Here is a 21,788-nt window from a genome sequence, read left to right on the forward strand (position 1 = left end):
GCCCCTTCCTAGTGTCTAAAACCAATTATTTTTAGTTGTCATATATACATGTAGTATGAGATAATGAGAACATATGTTATATATCTGATGGAAAATTTATATTTTAATAAATAAATAAAAATTAACGTCAATTTAAATGATTTATGAAGTTTAAATATATAATTAATTACCTTCATACAAAGATGAGAACACACTAATTATTTATTAAACATAATTAGTTATAATTTTAAATATTATTATTTCCATTAATTAACCGTATATTCAAATATATATAATTTTTGACTCACTAATATAATTTCTTAATCCATTAATTACTCATCCAACACATATATGTTATTAATTATATTTTGTGTTTAAGTATATAATTCGTATTCGGTGGATAGTAAATAACCCTTCAAACCGTTTTAGTTTGTATCGATATACTAATAATACATAACTAAACTTTTTTTTTATTTAACCACAATGTATTAAGCGTTCAAGTTGATGTTAAAATTTGATATTAACTTTGCATATATATTTGTATATCAAAATAAAACTAACTATTTGTTTTTCTTTTGTTATAAGCAAAATAAAATAATTATATATCCTATATTAGTATATTAGGCAGCGCGGCTGTTGAAAAAACTGTTGTCCGTCCGCGACTCCGCGTGTGGCACGTGGCGTTAGACAATGGTAAGTAGATATTAATCTGTCGGTTAAATCCAATAATTATGGTATTTTTATTCCCAAACAAGGCATGTTCTGACAAATTAGCCTCCTAATTATAACTATTCATAAGAAAAAGACCATTGGATTTGGTCTCTCTAAACTCGTAGTATTCCATTCCAATACCTATCCGTGATAGCATACTGTATTTGTATATAAAATTTTCCGGTTTGTATTTATACTTACGTCATTATATTTTTATTTAAATAAAAAATAGTTATAAATATTGTAAGAAAAATGTTTGACCGACACCGTATAATATCTATATATTTTGAGAGAAAAAAAATATATAATATATTGATTATATATATGATAAATAAATAAAAATTAATATAAAATGAAATGTTAAATAGATGTTAAAGTATATAAGGTATACATGTATCATCTTGTATATTATAATGTACACATGTGCTTATAAATTATATTTCACCCTCATTTTATTATATTATAAAAAAAAAATAGAGTCTTTTTTATCGATGAGATTCTATAGAATCGAGTTTCGACTAGATGCATATAACTATCACTAATCCTATTAAAATGTGATTAATGAATTTCAGTTAAAGATGAATTGTATAAACAAAATTAAATTTAAAAATTAAACTTTATTTATCATTGAATTATCAAGACTTTTTCTATAGAGAAAAGGAGTTGGAAAATACTTTACCATAAAATAAAATAAAACAATGTTAAAAAATATATGAAGTTTTTTTTTTCTTTTCATTATGCATATTAAAACATGTACACTGAGACCTCGATTTTAGTACTTCATTTAATCTTGAATATAAGAAAAAATTAAATTAACATACATTAATGAATTTAATTCAATAATTTAAAATTTAGATTAAATTCATTTATTTTTAAATTTATTTTATTCATATTTAAGGGCGAAGTGAGTAAGTAGTTAAGAGTTAGTTAATTTAAGTTAAAAGAGCGTGTGAAATATTTGCAAAACATGGTTTGAAAATTTTTTGTAGGTCATTTTTTCGTTCATTAATTAAGTAGAAAATTGATTCACGAATGCAATTGTAATAAGTTTGCAGTCTATCAATTGGATAATAAGCGTGATAAAAAATTTATAGATGCTCAAATAAAGCATTCTATTCAAACGGACTCTATATTTCTCTACGTGCGTTCTTGTGCTTATGAAAAACAACTTTGATCCGTAGAAAAATTATTATGAAAAACCATATATTACATCATTCAAACAACTTGCTAATTAATTTCAAATACATGAATAATGTAGTTACACCGATAAGAACTTTGGCTTATGTGGAAAAGAAAAAAAAAATCCAAAGTAAAGACACTTTTATTTATTATTATAATGAATGCAGGTCAACAATAGGCAGAGCTTCACGAATCAAACTTTAGTGAACAAGATTCCTAAAAACAAAAATCACACCACAGAAAGAAAGGATCGAATTAACTTTGAGGCAGAAAATTCAAAATTAATGCAAACCACCCAACTTGGCAATATATATATATATATATATATATATATATATATATATATATATATATATATATATTGCCAAGTTGGGTGGTTTGCATTAATTTTGAATTTTCTGCCTCAAAGTTAATTCGATCCTTTCTTTCTGTGGTATATATATCATTTGAATAATATGAGAATCGAGTGGAAATGATAGGGATAATGCTTCCACTTTCTAAAACGTCCTTTCTTTTTGTTTTCAATTAAATGTAAACAAGGAAAGGTGTTTTTATTTTATTCATATATTCGTTTGAAACTAATGTTGGGTCTTTTGTGCAGTTTACGTCATGAATAAATAAGCCATAATATGGTTCGTACATTATTGGTATCGACTTTATAGACAAACTTATTACTAAAACAAAAGTGGGTAATGATAGCTGTCCATTATATTCTTCTTCCATTCCACCTTTTGAGTATATTTTCTATGCTTTACGTTATTTAATTTACTAGTTCATGGTTTTCTCTAATGGCTTCTTGGTCCCACCAAACTTAGCACGACTACAACTAATTAGATTATTTTTTATTATGATAATATCATAATGAGAGGTTACCATGAAGATAATGTATTTTTATAACAACCATTGCATGCATTTTGTTATTATACCAAAACAAAAAAATCATGCATTTTAAGTTTCCCGTACTTTTGGTGGAAGTTGTTGCATTTCTACGTGCTTATTTGAATTCATACGAGAAATCACTTGTTAACGCTGTTCATACATCAATAATCATTAGTTTGAGAAATGGAAAGTATAAATTTAATGCAATTTTTTTTAATATTTAAAATAATGAATTTGAAAGTTAGACTATGTAATCTTGTTTCAATGGTCATCGATGTGCAATTACGTGTGCTGTTGCGAAGGTGCCAATCTCGACCCATGCTTATTTGTAATTTGTATGACTATTTGGGAGTAGACACTTAGGATGACAATAGACACCCTTTAGATTTGATATTATAGTGTATGTGTTTAAAACAATGTTCGGACCCAAATTCATTTCCACATGGATAACAAATGTAAGCTCAAGTCCTAAATATTTCTGTTTGTGCTCATACTTCATTAATTTTGTAGATAATTACTCGATCTCACATCTATATTATTTATAATGTTGTCTTTTATCCTATCTATTTGCAGCTTTTGCAAGTACTTTTTAAAGGTGCTTGTTGAGTTTAAGTCTAATTGACAACTCTGATATTCTTTTTTTTTATAAGTGTTGGAATTTAGAGTATACTTTCCATGCAACATCTTTAATTGTATTTTTTTTATTGTAAATTTAGCTAAAAAGAAGTAATTTTGTCACCAAATATTTTTAGGGGTGTTCACATCCAAACTAATAAAAAAAACCGCAAACTGATTTGAAAAACCAAAAACCGCACAAAATCAAATATAAGTAGATGAGTTTGGATCTTCTTATTTAAAAACCGTTTAGATTGAATTTTGAAATTATTTTTAAAAACCAAACCGCATTCATAAATTATAATACTTACTTATTTTTTATTAATATAAAATATTGCATTAAACTATTATTTGTTAGTTTCAATTAATTTTTAATAATACTTATCTGTGTGAGTTGATATATTTTTATTATTATATCATATAATTTAAACATAATTGATCTATGTTATTCTGAAATATTAGTTTTTAATATGTTATATATAATATTTTGCTTCAAACTTGTTACGTTAATGTAATTTTATAATATCATTATTAAAATAATACATTACAAATTGTAATTTGGATCAACAAAAAATAAATCCAATTTAAACTGCATTAATTTGGATCGGATTTTTTGTTGAATTGTCATCAAGCCTAAACCGAATTACAAAACTTTTAATCCTTAAATCAAATAATTTTTTTTTATCAAAATCGATTCGCAGACCCTCCTTATTACAACCAATTTGCAACTAATATAACTAACTTTTAAGTAATCTAACTAATTTACAAAAATAATTTAGAGACAATTTCCAAATTATTTTAAATAATCTTTTTTTTTTTTAAAATATATCCATATACTCTACTTTAAAAATTATATATGTCGCATTTTTTACATTTAAGAAGAATTCACATTTCTAAATCACGAACTTGTGTTAGGGTATAACTTTTTAAGGGAGTTTTTATAAAATAGGTTATTTTATTATAAAAATTGAAATAAATTAATACTAGTATAAATTAATTAAATCAACAAAGAATACATATAAAGTTACAAATATTGAGTACTATTGTCAATAATATTCACATAATGTTTTTAAGTTTGATCAATTATTCAATATAATTCACAATTTCTTAACTCTTTATCTATAATATTCAATTCAGTTTTAATGTCCGCATTATATAGACGCTTCTTCTTAAATCTTCGTATTTTAGGATTGTAACACATTGTATCACTTTTATTTTATTTTATTTATTAATTTTATATTCTTTAGAATTGAGTTATAAGACACTTGGGGGACTGAGCTACTGATTTGTTAAATAATTAAATTGTTTTAAGCAATTGAGAAAACAAAATTTATAAAAATATATAGTTTTTAAATTAATTTGAAAAATTACAATAATTTACTTTGTGGAGGAAAAACAATAGATGAGAGAAACTGCTTTCTAATATAGAAAGTACTTTTTAAAGACGTGTAACTAAATATAAAAACAACTTCTATTTCACGTGAAAACTTCGAAAAATGAATTCATTTAAACAAATAAGCCGTAACTACCATATAATTGAGGACATGAAATAAAGTAAAAGATTAAAATTATGAAGGTGTGATGAATCATGAATGATCTATTTGATGATGATATTAGGCCCACCAATTTTACACCGCAACTGGATTTCACTTTTACTTTTGCTTCTTTTTGTTTTCTGTTTTTGTTCCCAAGTGTTTGTTGTGGAACCAAGATGACTTCTGAAGACATACCAAAAGAAAAAAAGATGAGTTTTGAAGCACGTGGAAAATTTTGATATAATAATGGGTCGTTGAATTTTGTTGGAACCGAAATATATAGAAGTGGCCAATTTAAGCTTTTGCACATAGCCCATTATATATTCATGTTTAGTAATTAGGGCCACAACTTTTGCGATAGGTCAGTCACATCGTCAACTTATCTTATGATTACTATATCAATGTTCGGAGTTGTCAAATATATTGTTATTTTTTATTAGAGAAACGTTAATGAATGTTAAATGAACAATTATTAAATATTTAAAGATAAAAATATTATATTGAAAAGAATATTAAAAAATTGTCTATTTAATTTTTGAAATTTCAAAATTTATTTATTTTAATGTAAAATTTATAATTTTATATCTTTAACAAGTATTTTGATCATTTTATTCTAAATTCGAAAAGAAAAAAACACACATTGTTTACTTTAATTCGAAAATTGAGCAAAAATATATAGAACCATAACAGCCGTTTATAAAAATCGAAAAAAATCGAACTAAAATAAATAGATTTAGATGTGAATGGATCAAAACAATCCATTAAAAGAATTGGAAAAAAATTCAGTTCAATCCATCCATTTAAAATAAAAACCATCTAATCAACCAATTATAGTATTTTCAATAAATGAATATCTTTCCAATCCATTTTATTACTTTTTTTAACATTTTAACAAACTAATTGTAGTTTATTTGTTTTTATAAGAAATGGTGATATTTGTTATTATTTCTAAAAATATTATTATTTATTGTTATAAAGAATTATATTTTCTTGTTGTCAGTTTGTTTCTTTTTATTTTGAAATACTGTTTTTGATATTAATTTAAAAAAAAATCAGTTTCTTATTAATTTAAAAAAGACTAAATTAGTAATTTCTAAAAATGATCTTATTTATAATATTAAAAAACTGTGTTTTTAAAGAAAATTATGCTTTTTAATATTAATTAAAAAATATGTTTTTTTAGATGTTTTGAAAATAATTTTATTTATTATTTTTTTTTAAAGTCTGTTTTTAAGAAGAAAAAAAGTAGTTTTTTATTTATAAAGAAACAGTATTTTTCAAAAGAAAAATATGTTTTTTAATATATTTTTAAAATAAATATAATAATATAAATACTATAATTTATTTATTTTTAATTAAATAATAGAAGAGTGGTTAATGACGGCCACCACGACAGAGCTCCGACGAATCACTGTGGTTGATGGTGGAACTCCGGTGAAATTTTTGATGACTGGTGACGGAGCTTCGGGAGTCGGCCACCACCAACAATGTTAATAATTAAATATTTAAATGAATAATAAATATATATGATATTTACCTTTTGATTTTACAATTAGATTATTTATCTTTTAAAATACAAAATTTCAGTTTATTATAAAAAATATATATAAAAAGTTTTAGTGTTTTCAAATAATAAATAGATTTATTTTTTAAATAATGAAAAGAAAGTTGATTTTAAATTATATAAAGAAATTTTTTTTTTAAATTAAAACAAAAAATATCATATTTTTGTAAAAAATAAGTAACCTGTTTTTTAGTTAGTAAAAATATTTTTTAGAACAGTTATAGTAATATTTACTAAAACTATCTATATTACAAATCTATAATAAATAAATATAATCTATTGGATGTAAATAAATAAAAAATAATCCATTGGTTTTGGAAAAATTTGTAGGATGAATTGAATTCATCCATATCAATTAATTCAATTTATTAACTAATTTTTAGTTTTATAGAAGAATTAGATGAATAAATAAATGGATTAATTAGATGAATGATAAATTAATGGATTGAATTGCACTTTTAAATCAAAGAAATTTTTCCCATACCGATAATCGAATTAATAGTTCGGCAAATGAGTTCTTAATTCCGAACTAACCGTACTATTTTTCATGAACTAAACTGTTTTGGTTTTGTTAATCATACAGTTATGCATTTTTCTGAACCAAACATTTATTTTCCTTTTATTAACCAAATTGTTTTCAGTTTTACTCTAATATATTTTTTAAAAACGAAAAAAAGATAGAGAAAAATAATCGGTGGCAGATGAAGTGGTTAGCATTAACCAACAACAAGATCAAGTTATGTTTTCCATCAACAATGAACATGTGGTTCAACAGCAGAGTAAGATTAATATTAATAATATTAATATGAATGATAATAACTCTGCTTCCACTCACTGATGCCACCTTTATCACGTTCGCATGGAACCAACAATTCGCACTTCACAATACACATATATAGTGGTGGTGAAGATGGAATAAGTGAACGATGAAGCAATTCGGCTCTCAATGGTTTGGTTATACCTAATTAACCGTGTGTAAAATATTAGTTTGATTCAAAAATTACTTAATTAATTTTGTTAATCTTAGTTTGAATCGGTTCAATTCAGCGGTACAATTTAGTTCTACAATTATTTTAAAAAGTCTTAAATACAATTCTACTTTAATACTTGATTTGTCTTTGTCCAATTTGATCCACCAAATATCTTATTTGTTTATGTCTAGTAACAACTTAGGTTTAAAGAATTGGCCAAACCAAAATTTAGGGACTTATTAGAAAGTATAATCTTATCATAGTAGCCTCTTACTCAATGTTAGCTATATTAAGTTGACAATGAGATTTTAATAAACAAAATATTCAATGCAAAATCTATGTTAATTTAGGTAGAAAACATATTATAAGGGTCATGATTTGAGTTGAATACATGGTAAAACTGACAATCAAATTGAAACAATAATATTTTATTAGAAGAGACGTTTGATTAGCGACCCTAATTTACTTGAGAGACGTGTGACTAGTTATTATAAATCTCTTTTGAATAAAGAGTTAGTACAAATAGCTTTTGTTCATAAAAAAGTTTTTCTATTTTAGGCGTGGAGGAGCGTCAATTGCCGGAGACAAGGATCACTAAGAATAAGAATGTTTCCATCATTAGGAGTATGGATGTGTTCAAAGCCTCAAACATTAATTATTTCCAGCCTGTTTTATGTTAAACTCAATGAAATGTTATTATGGACTCCTTTACTAGGAACATACAAGATATGTTTAGGGATCTAAAGGGGCCGCACTAAATGATACTCTTATCTCCCTCATTTCTAAGGTGTTGATATTCTATTTGTTGAAATTATTTTGTCCCATTAGTTTGTGCAATGTTTCCTATAAAACTATTACGAAATTGTTGCATCGTGAGTTGCATTATGTAATAAGATCTCTAGTTAGGTTTTGTCAATGCAATTTTGTCTTCCAAAGGTAAAATTTGGACAATATTATGATAGCTCAAAAGATTCTTGATTTCATGAGGCACAAATATGGCACTAAAGAGTGGATGGTGGAGAAAATTGATATTGATAAAGCATGTGATAGACTAAATCGACAGTTTGTTAAAAAATTTCTAGAAGACATTTGTCTATTAAAAAGTTTTATTTCCTTTGTGTTGTATTACATTTCTATCCCTAAGATGAAAGTCTTGTGAAAAGAGAGGTTTTGCAAGAATCACGCCAAACAAAAAGATTTAGAAGATGAACACAATATCTCTTTATTTGTTCATTCATCCTTTGTTCAGAGATTAAGTTTCATCTTGTGAACTAGTAGTGGAACATGATTACTAATAGCCAAATCAATTTACTAGAGGGGGTCTTCGCCTCTCTCACTTAGAATTTGCATATGGTATTATCTTATTTGTTGAGGTTAGTAGTAAGAAAATGCATGTGATTTCTTCTGTCATTCATATATTTTTCAAGTTCTCTACTTAAAAGGTAAGTGCAGAGAAGTCAAGGATTTTCTATTTGTAAAATATGTCATGGAGTGTTCAACAACACATATGTGAGGAATCTGAGTTACAAATAAACAAACAGACTTGAGAAATATATTGTTGTTCCCTTATTTTACAAATTATTAAGTAAGCCATTTTTCTAATTTATTATTGAGAAAGTGGACCAACAATTTAATAGTTCGAAGGAAAAAACATTTTATTTCTCCTAACCGCTCACGCTTGATAAATTAGTTATTTAAGCTTTACCCAACTATGTGATGCAATAAATGCACATTTCCTAATCTATTTGTGATGTTGTGGATAAACAATATATGAATTTCCTCTGAGGAGGAACACAAGTCTCTAAGAAGATTCAATTGGTTTCTTAGGACAAATTTTTTTATCATAAATAGTTTGATGTCCCATGGATTAGTAACACTATGAATATCAATAAAACATGTATCATGAAGGTTACTTCAGGTGAGATATCTCCAATTTGCAACATATGATTCATAATAAAGTTCTAGACATAATTTGTGCCTTGAATTGACCATCTCTTTTTCTATGATGATGATGATGTGATTTAGTGTGATGAACGTGATGGTAGTTTCAATTCAAAAGCTGACTATTCCTTTGTTATAAATCCACAAACAAAGACCAGAATGATGTTTGTAAATAGATTTAGAAGTGGGTTGGTCTACAACATCTTAGGTGTTTCTTGTGGAAGGTGGTGTAAATTGTTGACTTATGAATGAGAGACGCGTTCATAGAGACATGACCACACTTGTAGTTTGTCTAATATTTGATAATGAAACAAAATCTATGTTACAAGTGTTACAAGATTCTCCTTTCTCTACAAATGCTTAGAAAGCTATTTTAAACAAGTATTTAATTTGATGACGTCCACCACTAACTAGTTGATAAGTAGCTTGTGTGGAAGAAAATTGACCAACGATATTTGTGGTGGTGGAGGTTAATAGTTTATTGAGATAGTGAAATGAGTACATGTTTAAGAATATAACGTCAATGTTCCTTCAAGTTGATTGTTATAGATTGTAAGCATGAAATGACATAATCGTTATACTGTAGATGAGATGAGATGAGACAACGAGTACTCTAAAAGTGTCATATGTTACTAACTATCTTAGTTTTCTTAGCATAATCCAATTGTTGGTTGTGTGAAGCTAAACATCAATGGATCAGTCACAAATGATGGTTCCAAAGTGACTTGTGGATGAATAGTTCGCGATGACAAAAACAAAATAGTTTGATTTTTCTTATGGCCTTGGAAAATGTAGTATCACATCAGAGAAGTTTATATGTTATTTGAAGTGTTCATATTGTTGTTATTCACAACATCATTATAATTGATATTATGCCCAACTCTCTATTAACTATAAATCTTATTTCGAATGGTTATCATAATGACCACTTTTGTTATATCAAGATATAGAAGATTTTATAGGCATTTTGTAGTCTCTCTTTTTATAGCTCGAAAGAGGTGCATTAGGAAGCTAATCAAGTTGCATATGCCCTTGCCAAATTCACATTGAATATTATTTGAAGTAATATATTTTTTTTTTATGTTATTCATGTCTTTACCTTCAAAGTTTTGGCAGATTTTAGAGGTTTTGTTTTTTTATGAATTTTTTTAGTTTGTTCTTGTTCGAAGATTGTCCACTTTCTTCATAAATCTGTTTAAATATATTTTTTTAGTCCTTACAAGTATACAATTTTTTGCTTTTATTTACTATAAATTTTTGCTTTAGGAAGCTAATCAAGTTGCATATGCCTTTGCCAAATTCACATTGAAAATTATTTGAATATATATATATTTTTTTTAATGTTATTCATGTCTTTACCTCCAAAGTTTTGGCAGAATTTAGAGGTTTTGTTTTTTCATGAATTTTTTAGTTTGTTCTTGTTCAAAAATTGTCCACTTTCTTCATAAAACTGTTTAAATATATTTTTTTAGTCCTTACAAGTATACAATTTTTTGCTTTTATTTACTATAAATTTTTGTTTTTTGTTTTTTGTTTTTTGTTTTCAATCTTGGCAAATATACCACTTTTTATTTTTATCTTTATTATTTTGTTTTAATTTTTACAAAATTCGCTCATATTGAAATTAATCTTTGTAATTTTTATTTTAATTCTTATTTTGAAGGACAAAAATAGATATTCTATATATATATTATGTGAACTAATTTTTCTATGAATAAATTTTACATGGATTAAACAAAACAACAAATGTCAAAAGTAAAAGTGGTATATTTACATGAATTAAAAAAAATATTTTTAAAAGGACTGAAGTAAATTATATATAAAATATTTTTAGAAAGACATAAATAAATTATATATTTTCAAGGACAAAAAATGATGCCCATAACAAGAATGGTACAACCTTACAGTAGTGGATAAAAAATTTAATATGAGAGATAAATGATATGTTATAAAATTTACTAGACCATAATAATTTTATAAAGGATAAAAACTGGGAGATCATTAATCATTATGTAGTTATTCACTCCTATATTTAATATGAGAGATAAATGATATCTTAAAAAAAGTTATATAATAAACTTTAATGATAAATAGTTTTAAAATTTTATAAAAGCTATTAAATAGAGTTTTCGAAAATAAATTACTTGATTACTTATTAAAAGTTGCTTTCAACTACAATGGGGTAATATGTTTTTATTTTAAATTGAGTCTAGCCGTTATTTTTATTGACTAAAGTGGATATTGACGTAAATACTAATTTAGATTTTTTTACTCTTGTATCAAATCTTATACGTGAAGCAAAATACTAGTATAACAATAATACACTACAAGTGCAAAAAAATCAAATAAAATAGGAATTTCCTTAAAGAAAAAAAGTGATATAAAGACTCACATTTAGATAGGAGTGACTATTTTTCTTTTTTTGACTGAAATACTGTCTTTTAACAAAAGCAACATTGCTATGTTGAAAATTAGCAGACATGAAATTGATGCACTCCCTCATAATGGCTCCAAATTCAGTTTCGTCCTGATGAGATTCATTCATGCCGTTGTCCATCATCTTTGAATCAACTTTAAAGATTACATTATGTAGTTGAAGCTAGGTGCATCCACGGTAATGCTTGCCACAACCCCAAAGCCTAGAAGTGACTATATATTGCTATTCTCTAAAATATGATGAAATTTCAATATGTTAAATTAACTATCAATTAGGTAGAAAAGAGACAATTTCAGACTCCATTAACATCTACCGGATGTATAAATTCAATAATAATTTTTTGAAAAACACACTGCCAGATCCTAGAATATGGTACAACCAAGTACACAACTTCAAAAATATTAACAACCAAAATGATAATGAGGAGAGTTTTAAAGTTACATTACCTTTATAATGAAGAAAAATAGAGTTGATGATGCTAATGTATAGAATAATGGGTTTTTTGAACTCCAGAAATGTGAAAATACGTGAAGAATTTGAAATTGAGTGTTGAAGAAGAAGTGTTTGGTGAGAAGTTTCATACTGCTTTTGCATTGGTGCCTACTAGATGTTGGTATCTGGTAATTTAAATTACAGGATTAATGCATCGGGAGTTTACTAACGAAGAAGTTGGGATCAATGAGGATAAATATAATAAGTTTGATGAGCCTCTAATCTACAACTGTCAAAATGGGTTAGCCCAAATGAGTCAGTCCGCCCAACCCGCTAAAATATAAGGCTTTGGCCTAATAGTTTCAGTCCGAAATTTTTCAGGGGTTTTTAGCCCGGGTTAGTCCGTATGAGTTCTGAGTAACCCATTTTAACAACTCTACTATGAGTAAAGGTGATGGACGAACAATTTTCTTATAATTAATAATATATAATGTATTAAAATTTCAAAAAAAAAAGTATATAATATATTTATTTAGTGAACGGTTAGAATTGTTGGTCAAGTGTTTGGACTTACAAAAATTGTTTTGTTTCTTCTATTTTGTCATTTTATTAATATATCTATACTATAAATATTTGATATTTATTTCATAAAAAATAAGTCGTAATGAAATACTTTTTAATTGGTCTTTGCACACATGTTTTCTTACAATATGTCATTTGATGCTTTTGTAAAAAATATTAAAACAATACCTTAATAAATTATTAATGATTTAATTTCAATATAAAAAAATAATAATAAAGATATACTATATAAAGGAAATAATGAGAAATACAATCAATTAGCCGATCAACCAATAATAAAAATAATAAATTAATAAAAAAGATTATAATGAAGGAGGAGATTTTTTATAAAATCATTTGAAAGAAAAATCGATTGAAATCAAATTGTAACCTATTGGAGTCAATTAACAATTCATATATTATAACATAAAATATATTGAAGGATAAATTTTTTATAAAATTGTTTGCAATCAATTCACACTGGTAAAAAAAAAATGTTACTAAAGAAATCAATCAAATAATAGTACATTGAATCAATTAAACAGTCATGTTACTACATATTGGAGAGAAAAACGATAACCCAATAATTTAATAACTCAATTACTCAATTTCAATAAATTTGTTATATATAAATAGAGTCGCAGCGTGTCATATCAAACCTAAATCTTAATTTTGCAGCTTTGTTTGTATTAGCAACTCCATATTTTTTTGATCACATAATACCAACAAATTTATGATATTTTTATGGTAGTATTTTGAACGAAAATTGGAACATTTTGGTTAGAATGATTCATCTGTGATTTATAAGAGAGATTAATAACAATACATTTCTCTTCTAAGTGGAGATAACTTTGATGGATAAAAATATTAGATTATAGTTGTTTTATTTGGTTATGTTCTATATCAATTCCAAGATATATATATATATATATATATATATATATATATTTTGTTTTTTTTAATTGTTATAGAAGATTGCTGATAATTTTTTCACTTAATATTTTTCTAGGGTTAGAGTATTTATAAATATATAAATTTTTTAAAAAAAAGTAAAAGAGGATCACATGTGCACTATATTTTAGACATTGTTTCTTTAAAGTGTGTTTATTTATTTATTTAATTTATAGTATTTTTGTTTGCTTATTTATCTTCTTCATATACATGATTTTTCATTTCAAAGATGAGTGGAGAAATCCAAAAATTTGTTCTATTATTTAATTATTTCTACCGTTTTGAAAGACTATTTTTACTGATGTGTTTTTATTACTACTGATAGTAGTTTTATTTCTTAAATACTGTGTGGTGGTGTTTTTCTCTCTATAAGTAGTAATTATGTACAATGAATGCTATGACTTAACTTACAATTGTCCTTGCAAAACACGTGTGAGCGATGAAACTGATTTTTATTAGAAATTTCATTCTATATATGTTTAGTTTATTTTTAAATTACTTTTAATTGCTAGCACACAATGTAAAATGTTTTATAATTGTTCATTGTTTTTATTTTTAAAAAACATGAGACTTATTTTTTATTATTTCTTTTGTATTTTTCTTTACGTTCATTGTATATCTTTACCACCTATTAAAGAACAAGTAAACAAATCGCAATATAAAGAAGAAAGATAATAAAAAATAAAAGGCATGTTTTGTTGAATAACAATATATTTAGAGATATATTATCTTTTGTAGAGATTAAATCTTTTAACTAGATATAGAGTTTTGATTTATGTTTTTTAAAATAATGAATTTTTTATTTAAATTATGTTTCGTATTTTTAAAATAATTTTAATAAAATTAAAGTATAGATATTTAAAAAAATATAGAAAATCTAAATAGTTATGTCACACCGTAAAACATTAAAAAAAAAAAGCAGAAATTAAAACTACATCTAAAAATTTAAAATTTTGAAACTAGGGTAAATTGTCGAAATTAGATTTTTTAAATTATGTTAAGTCTAATTGGTTAAGATTAAATTGTTAAATTATCGATAATTAAATTTATAAGTTATACAAATTTAATTATTTAGGGTTAAATTGGTTGATAATTTAAATTCAACTAAATGAAAATTCAACTAGATTGATAATTTAAATTTTGTCGATTTGACGGTTTAATTTTAATTAATTAAATCCATTGTAATTTATAAATTTTAATTTTGACTATTCAACGATTTTATCTTAATTAATAAAACTAAATATAACTAAGAAATTCTAATTTATATTATTCAATATTTTATTCTATCCTAATTATATTAAATATGATAAAATTCTAATTTTAAATTCTAATATATTATCCAACATTTATTATTTACAAATTATGAACAAATAAACTTCTTTTAACATTTTCAAATGCTGTCAAAAGGGATAAGATTTGTGATCTTAATAAGTTCATTGTACCACTAAGTTAAAGTGGTTCTCGTGAAAATTGAGAGCAAATTTAATATTTATTAGATTATTTGAAGTTAAAGTGGTTCTCGCCGCCTCACGCTTCACTCTCGCCGTTCACCAACACTCTCGCCTCTTCACTCTGAGATTGGGGAATGAATGTTTTGATACATACCTTCCACGTGCTCATTTCGAAGATCTACTTTCACAAATTGCTTTTGTAGTGGTTTCCATTTTTATTAATTGGCTGATATGTAAATGTAAATGCAAATGCAAAGGTGAGGCTTTGTCCTTAATTGGGGATTGAATCGGTTTTTGTGTTTTGATACATTTCTTCCACGTGCTCATTTCAAAGATCTACTTTCACAAATTGCTTTTGTAGTGGTTTCCATTTTTATTAATTGGCTGATATGTAAATGCAATTGGCTGATATGTAAATGCAATTGCAAAGGTGAGGCTTTGTCCTTAATTGCTAATTTTATCAGAATCTTCAATTGCTCTAACAAATGTATCACACTCTCTTTGTAGTTATTTTTTTACGGCAATAGTTGATGGCTTAATGCAATGCTGATTTGCAAAGGTGAGGCTTTGTCCTTCATTGCTAATTTGATCAGAATCTTCAATTGCTTCAACAAATGTATCATACTCTCTTTGCAGTTAATTTGTTACAAAGAATGGCAATGGTTATGCAATGCTGACTTGCAAAGGTCAGGCTTTGTCCTTCATTGCTAATTTGATCAGAATCTTCAATTGCTTTAACAAATGTATCACACTCTCTTTGTAGTTAATTTGTTTCAAAGATGGCAATAGTTGATGCCATGCTGACCTGCAAAGGTGACACACCATTGAAGGTGTTTGTCTTTAATACAAAGAAGAAGAACAGCAACAAGTTAGTGATATGCTGATTTGCAAAGCTAAAGGTGATCCACTTATTCTTTATATTTTCGTTTATTTTCTTTGCTTCATTCATGTGGCTAGGTAGTGTATAAATAGAACATACTCCTTTGGGTAAGGCTAATCTTCTTTCTCGTATACTCCTTCATTTATTTCTTATTTCCTTGTTCTTTTCATTTTCTGGTATGCTCTGTCATGCATTTCTTATATTGTACAGAATTGAATTTCATTTTATTTTTATCAGATACGACACAGTGAGATTTAATTAATACTATTGTTGGTTTGTTTCTTCAGTCTCTATACCACAAAACTAAAGCTTGGATCTCCACCAAGGGAGTTTACAGTTCAGATTGACACCGGAAGTGAAGCTCTATGGGTTAACTGTAATCCTTGTACTGGTTGCCCTCATTCCAGTGGACTTGGGGTCTGGTTTTTCTATTTCCATCATTGCTTTTTTACTATACACATACTTACTTGTAGTGTAATGTTTATTTTTTTGCCTTGGGAACCAGGGTTTAGATTTGGAGCTTAACATTTGTTGCTTGTTGCGTTGTATTGTGAACAGATTGAACTCAATTTTTTTGACACAACTAGTTCATCCACGGCCGCACTAGTACATTGCTCAGACCCGATATGCTCTCCCACGGCTCTAGGTGTGACTAGTTGCTGCTCTCATAAGGATAAGCATAATCAGTGTAGATACGTCTTTAATATCAAGATAATAGTGTTGCCTCCGGTTTTTATTTATCTGATAACATGTATTTTGACACGATAATCGGGCATTCTTCTCCGACTAGTGTTAGCTCTTCAGCCACTGTTTTTTTTGGGTAAGAAACTCCTATTCTTATTCATTGTGGACAATTATAAATATGTGTTTGTATGCTTTGTGGGATTCATAACATGTAGAAATTAAACTTGGATAGGTGGGTCAAGGGAGCCAATCCGTGTAGAGGGAACTGTTGGACACGATTTATAGGACTTAAAATTAGAGAGAACATTAGGAGAGGAGAGTAGGATTAAATTGGTTCCTGACAGGTGTGATCCTGCAGTGCAGAAGGTTTGATTTTGGTCTTACTTATAGTTCTAGCCAACAGCCAGAATGTGGTAGATTTGGAGCGCATGGCTAAATGCTTGATTGAGTAATAGCCTGTGCTGATTTAGTTATATTATTAGCCATTACTATGATAAGTAAACATGCTACTCGAGTCAGTAACAAGAAATAAACCCAAAATAATATTCAAGGTAGGCTGCATAAACAATATAATGATTTACAAGTTCAATGTGATAGTGTTATGTTTTATGGTAGGGAAGACTTAGCATTATTCAATTCTTTGCTAATGACAAATTGAGGAGAAAAACAGAACAGCTACTAGCTAATCTGTGATTTAATATTTAATTTTTCAATTTCCAATGCCATATTAATATTATAAAGACAGAATCTGGTATTGTTTTGAGCTTTTAGCAGTTGTGCTAAGAATATAGAAAAACTTAATACTGCTATGGAAAATGTACAACTTTGAACATAATTATTTTCTTCTGAAGATTGAAAGCATTACATAGCACAAAAAATACTCTATTTAATCCTTAATATAAAAAGAAATAAAAAAATTGAAAAAACACAGAAATACCAAAGAGTTTATTTAATGTTACAGAATTGAAATGTTATTCCAAATATATCTCTAACATTATATGTTCTATATCAACTATGTGAGTTTCTACTAAACAAATATTTTGCATTAGGATTAAATTGGTAATGCAGGTTTTGTCAATAAGTTCATTTTTTTTTTAATAAAATGGAGAATTAGTAAATGGTGGGATTTACTTATCTTCTCTCAGTTTTTTCTTTCATTCCCATGTTTTTATTAATACTAATGCTTAATATGGATTTTGGTAAAATTTATTGGATGGTTGTTTTGGAAATAGGTGTAGCACCAATGTATCTGGAGGTTTGACCAAGACGGCAAGAGCGTTTGATGGAATCTTTGGGTTTGGCCCTAATGATGTATCAGTTGTATCACAATTGTCATCACAAGGAAAAACACCCAAAGTTTTCTCTCACTGTTTGAAAGGAGATGGCAATGGAGGAGGAATTCTAGTTATTGGTGAAATTTTGGAGCCCAATACTGTTTATAGTCCAATGGTCCCATCGCAGTATGTTGCTTTTCCCTTTTTCTTTCTCCAATTTGAAGTTCATTTCTTTCCCCCTCAGTTTAGTTATTATTTTTCATCCACAAAGTTTCTTCACATGGTACACCCTTGTTATGTTTGAATCAACCTAGCAGTGGATAAGCATTTTAAAATATTTTTATATAATTGAATGTAAAAGGTGATATTTCTAAAAATTAGTTTAAAATGCTTCTAGTGTTGTTTTTTTTCTTGTATTTTCTCACTCTTAAGGTGATATTTTGCAGTATAATTGACTAGTATTTTCCTTTTTAATTAAATTTCAGGTTTCATTATGTCTTGAGTCTCCAAAGCATTTCTGTCAATGGGAATCTCCTTTCAATTAATCCAGCCGTATTTGTAACACCACACGACAAAGGAATTGTAGTTGACAGCGGTACAACATTGGCATATCTTGCTCAAGAAGCTTATGATCCTCTTGTTAATGCCGTAAGATTTCTTGTACCCCGCTCAAAACATTGCAATATTCAACTTTGTTGGACATATTTTTCTCTTTTGCCTATTCTATGACGAAGAATCAGCACAGCGAGAAAATAATGTGGATATGCTCTTACTCTTTGGTTTGCTTGTCTCATGTTTTGTCTATTTCCTAAAATCACTTGAAAATTTTCCATTGAGTTAATATGGGTTCTCACATTCCTGTCTAATTGGCCGATATTAAATATTATATGTTGAATATAGATAGATTTTGAACCATTCATTGATCTAGTTGATAATTCTTTTTAGTTTAAACTGTTGATATGATTTAATGGAGACTTGTATGTCTTCAATATTTTAGGAATTAAATACCGTATTGAGGTTTAATCTTTTTTTATGTAATTTTTATTAATTCTAAAAAGGGGGTTTGCTTATTTCTCTCATTTTATGAATGATTTTGATCATAACATATATTGATGTTTAGTTTGCAAATGAATGTGTAGATAACTACTGTTGTATCACAACTTGGCAGTCCCGCTATTTTACAAGGAAGTCCTTGCTATCTGGTTTCAACCAGGTAATCACAAATATAGTATTTGTTATGAAGATCTTTATATACTTCATATGAAAAAAGTGTTTGCTCTATTAGGCTTTCTAAATATCTCATTAAACATTGTGTTTTTTACAGTATAGATATTTTTCCTTCGATCACCTTTAACTTTGCTGGTGGAGCGCCCATGGTTCTAAAACCAGCACAGTACCTTGTGCACAATGATTTCTTGGTATGCGTTAAAGTATTTATGTTATGCTCTGGTTATATTCTTGCATATAAGTAAACTATTCTCTGGAATTGTTTGTCACTGATGTGAAAATACGCTTTACCAGTTTGCTTCAACGTGGTGCATTGGTTTTCAAAAAACACAGGGTGGACCTTCAATATTAGGAGGTAAGATGGTGGGCAAATTTAAACAAACTATGAATGCTGCAAAGAATTGGGAAAAAATATATAGAATTCTCTCATTTCATTATTAAATGGAAACTTTTATAAATGGTAAAATATTCTAAAGATATCTTATGTTTCTGTTGATAATGGAAAACATATGATGATAATGATTAGATTCTAATTATCATCATTCAATTTGATTTCAATATATATTTAAATTTATGTCTGATCTCCATTTGTTACAACAATCTAATTTCCAAAAAGATGCCAATATACTATATATGTTCAAGTATATTAATAATAAATTATATGCTCAAGTAAGTTGATCATAAATTGTCTTTTACATGATGGAAGTATGGTAATAGTAAATTAACAAGTATGATTTTATCTTACACAGATCTTGTCTTAAAAGATAAGATAGTTGTTTATGACTTGGATAATCAACGCATAGGATGGACCGACTATGATTGTAAGTTCACCATTTGTATTGTTATTTTTTGCAAGAAATATACATTTCTTCAATATGTCTTACAATTGAAAACTCTTTTTAGGTTCTATGCCTGTCAACGTCTCTATGACCCTGGGGAAGGATAAAAAAATAAATCCAAGAGCAAAACGATCGGGTGCCAGCAGCTTAGAGATAAGGATTCTCTGCACATTATTACATGTAACCTTTGTAGCTTTTCTTATGTAGATATTATATTCTTCATGAAGGAAAGATATGATATAACTTGTACTAGAAATAAATAATTTAGGAATGTTTGTACACTTTCATTTGAAAAGTTTGGGAGGCTAATGAAATAAATGACTTGGATGAGTGGATATGTAAAGAGAGTTGAAATCAACGTTGTCAGCAATCTCTCATTGAATGAATCCAACCACATAATTTATTGTAATGTTCCAGATTAATTTTATTTGTTATGCTATATGACCCACTCTTGTGATTACTATATCAATGGTCGGAGTTGTCAAATATATTGTTATTTTTTACTAGTGAAACGATAATGAATGTTCAATGATCACTTATTAAATATTTAAAGATAAAATATTATATTGAAAAGAATATTAAAAATTGTCTATTTAATTTTTGAAATTTCAAAATTTATTTATTTTAATGTAAAACTTATATTTTTGTATCTTTAACAAATATTTTGATCATTTTATTCTAAAATCGGAGAAAAGAAAACACACATTGTTTACTTCAATTAGAAAATTAGCAAAAATATATAGAACCATAACAGCCATTTATAAAAATCGAAAATAAATCGAACTAAAATAGATAGATTTAGACGTGAATGGATCAAAACAATCCATTAAAAGAATTGAAAAAGAAATTCAGTTCAATCCATCCATTTAAAACAAAAACCATCTAATCAATCAATTTTAGTATTTTCAGTAAATGAATATCCATCCAATTCATTTTATTACTTTTTTTTTTAACATTTTAACAAACTAATTGTAGTTTATTTGTTTTTATAAGAAATGATGATATTTGTTATTATTTCTAAAAATATTATTATTTATTATTATAAAGAATTATATTTTCTTGATGTCAGTGTGTTTCTTTTTATTTTGAAATACTGTTTTTGATATTAATTTAAAAAAAAAATCAGTTTCTTATTAATTTAAAAATGACAAAATTAGTAATTTTTAAAACTGATCTAACTTATAATATTAAAAAACTGTATTTTTAAAGCAAAATTATGCTTTTTTATATTAATTTAAAATATTTCTTTAGATATTTTGAAAATAATTTTCTTTATTATTTTTTTAAAAAGTCTGTTTTTAAGAAAAAAAGTAGTTTTTTATTTATAAAGAAACTGTTTTTCAAAAGAAAAATGTTTTTTAATATATTTTAAAAATAAATATAATAATATAATTACTATAATTTATTTATTTTTAATAAAATAATAGAAGAGTGGTTAATGGCAGCCACCACGACAGAGCACCGACGAATCACGGTGGTCGATGGTGGAACTCCAGTGAAATTTTTGGTGATCGGTGAAGTAGCTTCGGGGTCACCCACCACCAACAATGTTAATAATTAAATATTTAAATGAATAATAAATAAATATAATATCTACCTTTTGATTTTGATTTTACAATTAGATTATTTATCTTTTAAAACATAAAAATTTCAATTTATTATAACAAATATATATATA

At 26.5% G+C, this 21,788-nt stretch overlaps 1 long non-coding RNA gene and 1 pseudogene across 1 annotated transcript; both read left to right on the forward strand.

Moving 5' to 3' along the window:
- Nucleotides 1–15,165: 15,165 nt before the first annotated feature.
- LOC113784934 (uncharacterized) lies at nt 15,166–16,178 on the forward strand. The gene is made up of 3 exons (XR_003471085.2): nt 15,166–15,765; nt 15,843–15,892; nt 15,970–16,178. It is a non-coding gene; the product is annotated as an uncharacterized lncRNA (long non-coding RNA).
- Nucleotides 16,179–16,264: 86 nt separating this feature from the next.
- On the forward strand, nt 16,265–20,579 carry LOC101503287 (aspartic proteinase 36-like; annotated as a pseudogene).
- The last annotated feature ends 1,209 nt before the right edge of the window (nt 20,580–21,788 follow it).

This window comes from Cicer arietinum, chromosome 4 (genome assembly GCF_000331145.2).
Source record: "Cicer arietinum cultivar CDC Frontier isolate Library 1 chromosome 4, Cicar.CDCFrontier_v2.0, whole genome shotgun sequence".
In the NCBI taxonomy this organism is placed as follows: domain Eukaryota; kingdom Viridiplantae; phylum Streptophyta; class Magnoliopsida; order Fabales; family Fabaceae; genus Cicer; species Cicer arietinum.